At 39.4% G+C, this 12,218-nt stretch overlaps 1 long non-coding RNA gene across 1 annotated transcript; it reads right to left on the reverse strand.

Annotated features, from left to right (window-relative positions):
• Positions 1 to 528: 528 nt before the first annotated feature.
• On the reverse strand, positions 529 to 5,365 carry LOC136288910 (uncharacterized). Its single transcript, XR_010720644.1, has 2 exons — positions 4,976 to 5,365; positions 529 to 1,037 (listed from the first exon to the last, which is right to left on the reverse strand). It is a non-coding gene; the product is annotated as an uncharacterized lncRNA (long non-coding RNA).
• Positions 5,366 to 12,218: the final 6,853 nt, after the last annotated feature.

The raw sequence follows: 12,218 nt of genomic DNA on the forward strand, positions 1-12,218 counted from the left end.
CCAAAAAACTTCATAGTTTGAAACTTTCAATTCAAACTGAGGCTCATTTAAATTGTTCCTACTCATTTAAATGAGTAGGAACAATACCTAATGATACAGCATCCAGATTAAAAGTGATCAAGTGCTCACCAAATATCAGCTTGCTCAAGACCAGCATAAACACTTGAAAATGCTCTAGGTTTCTGAGCAGGATAAGGTTTATGCCTTCTTAAGAGGCTGTGTTAAAGAAGATGAAATTGTTTCGGATGGGTAACTTGGAACAGAGCTCCTCTCTTCATTTTTCTGAGTTTGGACACGTGTGACCGCACTAAGCCTGTGACATGGCTGTTCATTTGTTCTGATGTAGTAAGAACCTTCTTTTGTTCAAAATAATTAATATTGTTTAAAAAAACCACTGCATAAGGTGCTACAGGAGGTGATTTTCACAGAGCAGAGATAACAGGATGGTTTAGTGTAAAAAGCTAGTAACATCCCTTTCCTTTCAGAAAAATGTGCACACACACACAGAGGCAAAAATCTGCAGCTTACTTAAGACTTCCATCTACAAGCTTTAATGATGTTTGAATGTTATTCTTCTCCTTAACAAAAATCCCCCTCACCTGGGAACGTGACCATTTCCCACCTCTGCTGTACAAGCAGACCCTTCTGTGATTCCTCAATACCAATTATAGTCTTTCAGTTTTGTAGACAGATCAGCAGTCCACAAAATTCAACAGTCAGAAATTACAAGTCTCTTAACTGTCTGCAGCAGCAATCTCCAGACCCTCCTTTTCTCTTTAAATGCACAAACATGAAAGCTAATGGAGAGGTAGTGATGAAATTTCTGTGTCATTTGCAGCTTACTGCTGTATCTGAAAATATCTTTTGCCATTTTTATAAATCAGTGGAAGTACTCTCCAGTGAGGAATGTATGTGTAGTACCACAAAACACAGATACTATCCGAGGAAAGAGCAATGGGGTAAAATAGTTGTATTTTTCCACTGTATGGATCTTTTTCTTGCCCATCTTGAGATCATTTCTTTCCAATCTGGAACACCTAAGTATTAAAAAAAAAAAATAACAAAATAAAAAATAAAAAAATAATAATAAAAGGAAGGAAGAAAGAGAAAAACAAGAAAAATGTAAATTTGTTTCTTAAAAATCATCACCCAAATACAGATGACTTGCAGAAAAATGTCCTCTATTTTGCCTTTCAGGAAAAGGAAGGTAGTACACCATGCCTTTCTGCTTCCTTATACTATGGAAAAATCTATAACCAAAAGCAGTCAAAACCTGGTTAAACGGTGAAGAAAATCTGGCCAGGGACAGGTTATTATATTTGCAAATATTGCTTGAAGACTTTTCTCACTCTCCACACTCCTAAACAGAATAGCGTAAGGCATCTTCTTCAAATCCTGCACCATAGGTACTGAATACTCAAGATCCCAGTGAGACTCGTTCTTGCACACTGTATTTGTATATTCTTATCAAATCGTAGCAAGGGTTTCCCATATTTGATTAAGAATATGACTTCTCAGCACATTTCTGCTGCTTTTGAAATTTTAATTACTGTGAATGCCAAAGAATTTCTACCAATTTTATTTTATTCATCACACATATAATATGTAGATGACAGACATGTCACATTTCTGGACAGCTTTAGGAATTTGGAACCTCAAACTCTGAGATCAGAGTTTTCCAGCAGGAGAGGCAAGCAAGTTCTTGCACTGTTCCTCACTGGTTTTGGTACATGAAATCTGCAGGAGTGGATATGTCTCCGTCTCTGGATGAATGGTGCAAAAGACCATCATCACACTACAGCCCTGAGAAGCAAACATTCCTGATGATCCCTTCCACTATTTCACCACTCTCCAGTCCTCTTCACATGGCATAAGTCTTTGTGGGTCCTCCGTTCTGGTTTGGCACCAGCTCTGGGTCTGGGCCAGAGTTTAGCGTTAGGGCTTGGTGAGGTAATAGGAGGAAAAAAGCATCAGACAAATTTATCTCCAGAAAGCACAACAATCTTAACCAGTTCAGGCATGTACCAAGAAAACATATGTAATTGTGCAGGATTTCAACACAGACTAAGTATTTCTTCTGTCCCTCATGTGCAACATCATTCAAACAAGTCTCATTGTCTCTTTTTTAATGAATCAAAGCTATTGGGAAAAATGAGAAGGATCATGCTGGGAACTGTAAATGTTTACAACGCCTATATGCTTTGAACAGACAAGGAGACCTTTCAGGTTCCACACTTGTTGGAAAATGTACTGTCCCTAAATCTCTTAAACCATTCAAGAACAGTTAGATCCATGGTAGACACAAGTCATGTGAAACTTCTAAAAGAGATGGAGCCCAACTGCCCCCAGTGATAATGAATATAATTATATTTACTTCAAAGATATTTACACTAGCTGAGCATTTTGCTCTACACTAATCTTGGTAATTCCTTTTTAAGATTATGTAAAGCAATAAAAAAATCAATAAATTCTAAAAAATCTCATCACTAACTTTCTAAGTTTAGAAAAAAATGGTCATGATAATGGAAGAACTAATCCTAGGGACAGTGTGTAAATTACCAGGGTTCCACAAGAGCCCAGCAAATCGGTTTCCAACCCAACCTGAATAGGGATCACTGGAAAATCTATCATGGGGTAACTCACCAAAATATTTTCATTAATTATAGTTTCCAGCTATTCAATTCTATTCAAGTCAGACACTTCCCCTTTTTCAGGTTATCCATCTTGTTTAGAGTAGTGCCATAGTGACGTTGGACAGGAATGACCGGAGGGGAGGTGATGCCCCCCAGAAGAGAAAATATTGATCAGTGAACCCTGCCTTTCTCTGGGTGGTTGGTGCTGACCTAACTGTGTTGGAAACATCACTGAGACCCACAGAGCCATTAGGATGTTAGTGCATTTTTAGAAATTAAAATATTCTGTCTTGCTATTTCATCTTGATTCTGACTTTCATTTTAAATTACTTTGTCTCTTGTGCCCTGTTAAATTGATTTGTTATGCTAAATTTGTGCCAAATAAATAATGAGCTTCCTAATTAGCTTATGTTGAAGCAAGGCAAGGATGAAATTATATCCAACTGTCTTAGTGTCTGGGGCCCTATGAAAAAAAAACACACTGAAGACACTAGAAACTGTGCAACTCCTCAAGACATTAGTTGCTAGCATGTTGATTCCCAGTGCTTTGATGCTGCAAGGAAGTAGATGCTTTGATTGCTTCTTAGAACACAGAGCTTAGCTCTCATCACAGCAGTCTCACAGATAGCTACAACCTACAGATGAAAATTCCAGTAAGTAATAAAAGAAAAATATGCATTCACATGAGTCTCCTGAGCAAACAACTGACACAACAACCCTCTGAATTAACAATTATTACTTTATTTTATTTTACCCTAACTAATCTACAACCTAAGCAAACCGGCATAAATAACCTAGGAACTATGGTACATTTTCAAGGTTTCAAAGGGATCTGAGCTCCTATCCCATCTTTTATATAAGGTCGCAGCCTTGTACAGCAGATTAATGCAATGGAAAATTTTGACTCAAAAGATCAAGAGGGAATTTCTGCCTCCACTTAAGACAATGGCAAAATCCTTAGCCACAATCTAGCATGGCCTGAGCTGAAGATCCATATATCCCCTAAGACAGGAAAGAATCAAAAGTAAAAGACTCTGGTATGTCTGTCTGCTGACCTACACAAAACTGTGCCTGAGACACAGGTAGTTACTATTGCTATCACTAGCATTACTAGAATAACAATCTTTTACTATTACTATTACTTTCAAAATTGCTAATATTACTGTTATTCTGGAGTTTCTGAAGAATTATTACCTTATCCAGACAATTTTTTGGTATTTTTACATTACAATATTTCTGACCAGATACACATACATCTTCGGCTGCTCTTTTCAAGCATTGTATTTAATGAGAAATCCAAGGAAAACATTCATTTTTGTCAGGACTTACATCCTGAAAATAGCGCAGATGAAGCAGAATAAGTACAAACAGCTTTAATACCTAACCAGGGAACACACCTAATCTATCAGCCATGACACGTATTTTTCTTTCTGTATGGGAGAAGTCTCTTGAAAATACATTATGAAATGTAATTAGACACATGCATTAACTCTTTTGTCAAGGAAAAGAAATACTTTTTTAGCTGCTAGAGTTCACCATAAGGTGGGTAACCATATGGCATTGTTAGCTGAAGACTGAATCATGGAAAGGGAAGCTGTTCACCAGATTTAGCTAGAAGCTAGTGCTGTCTAACCAGCAGAAAGAAAAATTTGTATTTAAACAGCATCTCTGTTTCCACCAGATGAAAATAAAAGAGAAGCATGAATATTTTAACAAGATAGCAAATATTTTAGCATAAGCTTATAAACATATGATGCAAGATTTGCATTAAAAGCCCAGAACAAAAGTCCACCTAGTTCAGTGGAACTAGACTACAACATAAGCTAGGAAGAGGCACTGAAGTAAAGACTGAAAAAATGAAGGCATGAGGTTCATACTCAATATAGGAAAAACTTCTTCTTTCAAAGGTATATTAAAAATTGGAGTTAGCTGCTCAAGGAAGTAGTTAACTTACCTGTGGCATCAGTTTTCCTAACAGATGGTGACGATTATTGTTGTCATTTTTAGTATTAACATTCCTGACAACAATATATCTAGACGGTCAAAGTAGTTCCCAAAAAAGAAAAAAAGGATGAAAGGAATGGGAGGAAACAGATATCCTCATAAAAGTGTACATCACATCACAACAAATATTCAACCTGAGATCTTGAGAGATTAAATCATTCCAGAAATAGTAACACTAAAACCTCGAGTTAAGCAAGAGGAACTTTGAAGCTATATAAAATAATTTATTTTAATGCAACACATGTCCATATATTTGCTGTAACACTAATATATAATAAGAAACAAAATTGTTATCATTTACAATTGGGTATGACCTAGGCTGTTTTGCTGTTACCAACCTGATGAAGGAGGAGTCCACATCTCTCAAGGAATTTGGTCACAGTAAAGTCTTATTTTTTGCTTTAATTGATTGGGTTTTTTCTTTCAGGACACAATTAGGACAATATTTGGACAATTCAGGGAATGGCCAAAATAAAGGAATACAGGAGCTGCAATTTAGATTGAGGAATTGGATGTACAGTGACATGAGCCAGTGAAATCCCCAGCTAGCCTCTCACTCCAGCCCGTGCCAAGAGTGGCCACCCCCAGACCACAAACGGTCCCAGTGGCAGTAAAGCATAGGGCTGCTGCTGCTCTTGAGGGCTCTGTGCTGGTGCAGTGCCAAAGACTGAGGCAAAGAACAGGGAGGGACCCTTTGTCTGGTTCTCCAGGTAGTTTATTACCCAGCGAAAGTCAGGAAAAAGGACCCATGACACAGCTTGACACGTTTTTTTAAACGGGGGAGGAACAAGGGGTGGGTACAATCGCTTAACCAACTAGGGAAATATCAGGGAGGAGTTTAAGGAGGGGCTCACAATGCAACAACGGATGGGGGATAACAAGGGGAGGATACATCTCAAAACATCCAATGAAACATCGAAGAACATAGAAATTTCTGGACCTGAAGGTGGGGTCGATTGTGGATTGACACTCTCAGAAGGCAGGGTCAGGAAAGAGTTTGGGTAAGGGGGCTGGGTCAACAGGGAATGACAGGAGGGTTTCTAGAACAATGAGCAGGGAGGATTGACACTTCGGAGAGAGAGGAGAAACTTGGAACACACCAGCAGGCTGGGGAAATTTGGAGCAAGGCATCTAAAAGCAACAAACAATAAGAAAAATACGCCACCACAGTACAGAAATCAGAGTTACAATAAGATCAGCTGCAGAGATTCAGTTGGGTCCTTCAGCATGCTGAGCTGTTCAGCTGATAGAGGACTACTGTGTAACAAGATGGATGATTGTAGGTGTAACAGATAGGTTTCTTCAATTACTCTCTTAAACATTGCCCTGAAGAGTTGCATTTCAGGTCTGGTATCTACTTCAGAGTTCCTGTGTAACACAAGACAAGTTGTCTCAATACTTTACAAATCCCTAAGTGTATGACACATTTTTTGAAGTGCCACTGAGCATGGGGGAATGTGGAATAGCTGAGCTCTCAGTGCTGCAAACTGAAGGCACAGGTCTTTGACATCCTGTGGCATATGACAGTGAACCACTTTGTTACACCAAAAATTGTACCACAAATGTTTTTCTACTTGCTGCTAAAATCATCCTCCCATCAGTGAAACAGATTCAAATACTTCAGTTCACAGAAATATGTGAAGTTTTATGTTTAAGGCACGTAGAAAGAGTGACACATTGAGAGACACCTTTAAAAAGCCTGTGAAGAAATTAATTATTCTATCTTCACGGTAGAGTTTGAAGTGTGTATAATAAAAAAGGTAAAATAAATGTCAAATAACTGCTCATGTAACCAAGCACCAACCAGTCATGGGTTACTTTGAAGAAAAACAAGTGTACACGTAATTACAGTATCAGAAGATGTAAAATGGCAGCTGAAATGAGATTAGAGACATAATTCTGACACTCGGTGCTGTTTAAGTGTTTGGCTTTGGAACCCCCTAATCAGATTCTTTTATCACCAAGGGTGATAAATGAAGTGAATTCATTTTTTAAATCAACAGAAACTCACTATTTAAAATAAGGCTACTGCTTGTCATTGTTTAGACATAAAAGTCTTACTCTCAGGACATATTCATGAAGATCTTCAGGTACCTCGCAGATAATCTGAAAACACTTCATAATGACACTGGAGTAATTAAACACCTCACACAAGCTCAGAAGTCAGATGGGCTAAGAAATTCTGTAAATTTCCCGTTGGTTTGTGGAGCTGCTTGTGTGACTTTTGTGGAAAAAATGGAGACTTCTGCCTGTACCAGAGTGCTCTCAGAACCACTCATGTGCAGGACTGTATTTTTAAATGAAATATTAGCAGCCTAGCAGGCAACTGGCTACACTCTGTAAAAAGCTTCATTTGTCTGTTTCTGGGATATAGTTTAGGTTAAAACATATTAGCAGGTATGAGAGATATTTGGCTCTCTTTCTAAAGCTCTGTGCTCCTTTGTCTCCCTCTTCCAGTTCTTTCGGAAGCATCAAGAAATGTTTTCAGAAGTGAAATGCACCATTTGACCATGCCATCCACAAGGCAAGACTGTTGATATTTCACTTGATCTCAGGTCAGCCACCATCTCCAGGCAGGATAGGAAAAACTTTTTTAGAAACGTTCAGAGTTGATACTGAGAGAGATGACACCAGTGCACCCCCAGATACCACTTGTCACAGTCCTTGATGAATGACCAGACTTTGCACAGGCAGTTCAGTGTCACCATTGTTCCCACTCTCAGCTGACAAAAGCTGGTGCCCATCTCAGCTGGAAGTGCTCAGATCCTCTGGAGAGGTGGACACTGTTTTAGAGAGACTGTGGATGGGTGAGGTTTCTGTTTTCTGGCTGCTTTGATCAGCAGCATGGGTCCTTGTAAATACTGAGGCTCACTAGAGGGTGTCGAACTGTAACAGCAGAATGGCTGCAAAATTTACCCCAACTCTTCCTCTCCTCCTCATTTCTTATTAAATTACTTTCATTCATTGAGAAAGCTATTGACTTTTCCTCCTCCAACACAAAATATACAGAAATTCTTATTTTAAAAGTCTGGGGCAGGGTGGCAGACAGAGAAGTCAGCCCTCTAGAACAGGATCCTTGTAATTTTTTTCATGTACAGCTTTGTGTCTGCTGTCACATTGTTGTGTCAGGAGAACTGTGATGTCTGAAGTGATCAGTATCAGCTTAAGGTGAAAAAAATGAAGACTCAGACTTAAGGGCTGTTGCACGAACACTCACATACAGCCAGTTGAAGAGGAAAACAAATTTACTGAGATCTTGGCAAGAGGTAATGTTCACTCTGGGAATCAAATCTTCCAAATGAGGTGGTAGCTTGTTTTCTGGATGGTGAGAGCTATCTCTGCAGCAAGAGCCCTTACAGTATCATCTTGAGCTGGGTCAAGTGAGATCGGTCATACTTCTGCCCTTCTCGGTCCCTATAGCCCAGCTGGCTACACTTCTATGAGACCACTCAAGCACAAGCATAATCCATCACTATGTATTTTATAAACCAAACACAAAGTGTCTTAAATAGCTTAAGGATGTACAAAAGGCACACTGCATGAGTTCTGCTGCACAAATAGCTTTAAATGCCTGTTTACAAGGGGTTTAGCTATGTACTTATTTAATCAGTTCTGCAACCAGGACCACCTTCAGAAGGAAAGGTCAGATTGTCCCACCAGGATATTGAGTGCTACTTTTAAGCATATGAATTGGATAAGAAGGGGGTTATACCAGGAGGGTTCCTGCATCCTATAGTTGAATACTAAATTCTGAAAGTGGCCAGAAAATAATTGGTTCCAAGGGGCTCCATCATCTGAAGGCAGCCCATTGTCTCCCTTCTGATGACAACTAGTTGGCGAGCTCCTGGGTTATCCTCAAATTAGTGCCTCAGGAGCACTGGGTTCACACACAAGCATGGTTCTGGTATCCAGCTGCACTATGGTGGATGGGTAGATGGATGGATTCATTTGTTTTATCTCCAGAAAAATGTGAGGTCTGGATGTCAGCATCACTTAAAAAATATCCATTCCCCATATTCCAGGTAGAGCTCTTGAGAAACTTCTGATTATCTCCAACATGATACTTTTTGTCGGCTACATACTTTTTACCCTCTTTTTCATGTGGACTTTCAGGTTATAAAACAAGTTCTATTACAACCCATAGCAGAGTATTGTGAGCACTCTGGACAGACATAGACACAGACTGTAGGAATTAACTGGTTTCCACAAGAGTGATGTTGAAAATGCAGCAGCAGGCTTATCTCAAGTCTGCTGCTCCACTGTCTCACAACACCTGATGTCCTCTTAATAGAAAGCAGCAGGAATGCTGAAAAATCACAGGAAAAATCACACTGGGGTTTGTGAAAGCATACTTTACTGCCAAGACAAGACTACTCTAAACTATTTGCACTGGAAGACAGGTCAAAAATTCCTAAGAGAAATTTTACCCTGACATGAGAAGTTAAATTTCAAACCATGCTCTTCCTGCAGACTAAAGTCAGCTTTTGTAAGCCAAAAGACATCACACAGTAACATACAAAAAAGGAAAGCAGATACTTTTTACCCAAACTCTGGGTAATTTCTAATATACAGCTTTCAAGCAAAACTTGAGAATTGAGCACAGTTGCTGCCTAGTGGTGAGAAACCAAATGCTGGACTTTTAGTCGAGTCATAATTGCTCATAAGTCAAGAAATGTAACTGCTCATTAGTTCTGGACCAGCAGTACTACTGACCAAAATTCTGTCAGTCACGTTGTCTGCTTGTCACAGGACTCTGAATTCGGACTCCACAGAACTTTACTTGCATTGGGAAATTTTCTTCAAACAACTATTGCTGGTTTGTCATTGGCAAGGCTTCGGGAAATAAAAACATACTGGGCTACAGATCTGAGTAAAGGAGAAGCTTATAAAGGTGGAAGAAGGCAGAAAGCATAATGTGTTTGTTTATTGCAGGGGCAAACTAAGGAACTTCTTCTAGATTAAGGTAAATAAATGGGTCTGAGAGGCATCAAGAAAATAATTAACACTGGTGCAGTGGATATCATTAAATGAGAGGAAGCAAGAGCTAGATAAGGGGAGAAAAAAGCAAAAGTATGTTGGCATACATTTTCAACAGATTACTTTTCAAGCACGCTATGATCTCTCCAGTGCAGGAAGAGCTATCCTCATGAGCAGTGCTGGTAAGAAGTGTGGTGACACAGTTTTGCAGGCACATCATGCGAGAGACTGTAGGAATCTCCCATACTAACTCCATCGTGCCTTTCTGCTCCCTGGAGAGCCTCACACAGGGGCTTCACCAATGGGGACACTTTCCTCTCTGGTCTTTGAACATTTTCTGAGATCAAATCTGAAGGTGTCAGAAGGATGAGGATTTTTGCAAGGAAAATGTAAGGTGACATGTCCTTTCCCAAAGTAGTGGCAAACTGAACAGCCCAGAGTGGTCCACACCAGAGGAGAAATCAGTGTGACACTTGTTTGGTAAGTGAAATACCTGACAGACTAAAAAGTTTCTTTAAGATACTGCAAAATATAGTATCTGAAAAGCATAAGAATTTCATACATATCAGAGTTTCAGCCCAGCTCCTCACTCCCAAGATTTTCTTAAAATTGTAAAATCTGGCATGTTGAGAGGAAACCTGTTTTTAAAACACACTTTGCAAATCCCTATTCCTCCTCCCTGCACTATGAGAGAAACTCTTTCCAGATGAGCACCTGGAATTTCCATTAATAGAGTTCACATGCAATGATAGTCATTAAAAAGGTCTAATAATTATGCTGACTGTATTCAATAAGTTGTGAGAGTTACCTGCTCCTGGAGTGTTTCCTCTCCAGTGATTGCTTTTTCCCTTTCATTAAGTGCCACTATTATTTTATTTTATTGGTCCCAGGGAAAAGGTGTACAGAATTAAAGTGTTAGATGAAAAGCTTTCATTCTGGTAAGTGCTTAAGGGGAAACTTGCATAAACACTAGGAGAAAATAGAAATAACTCATTTCCATTCTTTTTTTTTTTTTTCCTGAGGAGTGACTGATTGTCAAACAACTTAACAAAGCTGGAACAGAAGTTGTTTCTCAAGTGAATAATAATGAGAAAAGAATGTGATTTGAGGTGCCCATTTTAATTCTGACTTATATATTGGCCTTTGCCTTAGATCACGTAGTTTTTACACTAAAATAAAACAGAGGCTTGGCCCAAACAAGTCAGTGGAAAAGTCCTAGCTTTGTGTCAGGTCTGAAAAGGACCAACATCTTACTGGGTGGGCATGGTGAAAGAAGGCTAGTGGGATTCTTCTGTTTTCTATTAATTTTTCTAAAAATCACTATTTTTACTTTAAGTTTTCTTCTGTCCTTCTAATAATGACTTTAAAGACGTTCAATATAGCTTTTGCAGCATATAAAAAATTCACAACTTCACGGTACGACTGTGAAGTTTTATTTTCTGTTTTCATATTGCCAATATTTCACCTCAAAGACACCTCCCAGGCCTACAGTCTGTAAGTAAAGAGCTGTGACTATGATCACAAATCAGTGCAGAAATATGTTACAGTTTGTAGAATTAGAGATGGTATGAATCGTGTTTCTGGCAGATGAGCCCACAGGCCAGACAGTCCATCAGCAGAATACCTGCAATCCTCACACCAGCAGAATAGCTAAAAGGTTGTGATGTGTCCCTTATACCTCCTTTTTGTCCACTGGACCAACAGGAAAGGGCTATAGGCATGTCTCATATATTTAAAATGATGCAGAAGGGTCAGTGAACAGCAACCTGACCGAAGATTTAAGAAAAGTGAAGCAAGCATGAACTGAGACAAAGCAGTAGTGCATTGTAGCTGATGTTTCCTATTGGATGTAAAAAATCAGTCCAAAACACAATTTTCTGTTACTAGCCAAGCAGTAGCCAAAAGATGCAGACAGAACCCTTTATGCTTGTGCTTCACCCAAGTACCACAACCAGACCACAGACATCCTGGCACTGGTGAGTGTGAGAGCCTGAAAGACCTGAAATCAGACTGCAAAAAGGTTAAGTATAATAAAAACAGCTTCATTTTCCTCAAGAATATGAAATAATTTTTGTGACAATTATCTTGCACTGAAGACCCAATCATCAAAGGGAAGAATCCACAATGTGTTGTCGAGGTGAAAGCATCCAAGGGATTATAGTGATAAGGATAATCTTACGGGGGTTACTATGAATTACAGAGGTTTGAGATTCAAAATCCCAGGCACAGGTAATTAGGGGAGAAAACTGTGGTACCAGCTGAAGCTGTCAGGGCCTTGGCCTCAAAATAAAAGCTAAAGTTTCATCCATCCAACAATATGAACTTGCAGGAGGCAAAGCAAGGTAGAAAAAGAAACCCTCACAATCACCCAAGTTGACAAAAAAATGTGCATAGTTTGCCTCAAACAGGAAAAGCTATTTGGCTGCAAACATGATGAGTATCTGGAGGGTTGCCCCAGGTCAATGGCACCTCCTCTGAGTCTTGGCAAGGAGCTGCATCTCCTCCTTTTTCTGGATTGAGCTGCGCAGCTCTGGAGGCCAGACTGCAACAACAGGACAATGGCAGGGACAGTGGGAAGCAGAGCATGGAAGCACAGAGAAGCTT

This window comes from Chamaea fasciata, unplaced genomic scaffold (genome assembly GCF_029207755.1).
Source record: "Chamaea fasciata isolate MVZ Bird 193981 ecotype frontalis unplaced genomic scaffold, bChaFas1.0.hap1 SCAF_4, whole genome shotgun sequence".
In the NCBI taxonomy this organism is placed as follows: Eukaryota; Metazoa; Chordata; class Aves; order Passeriformes; family Sylviidae; genus Chamaea; species Chamaea fasciata.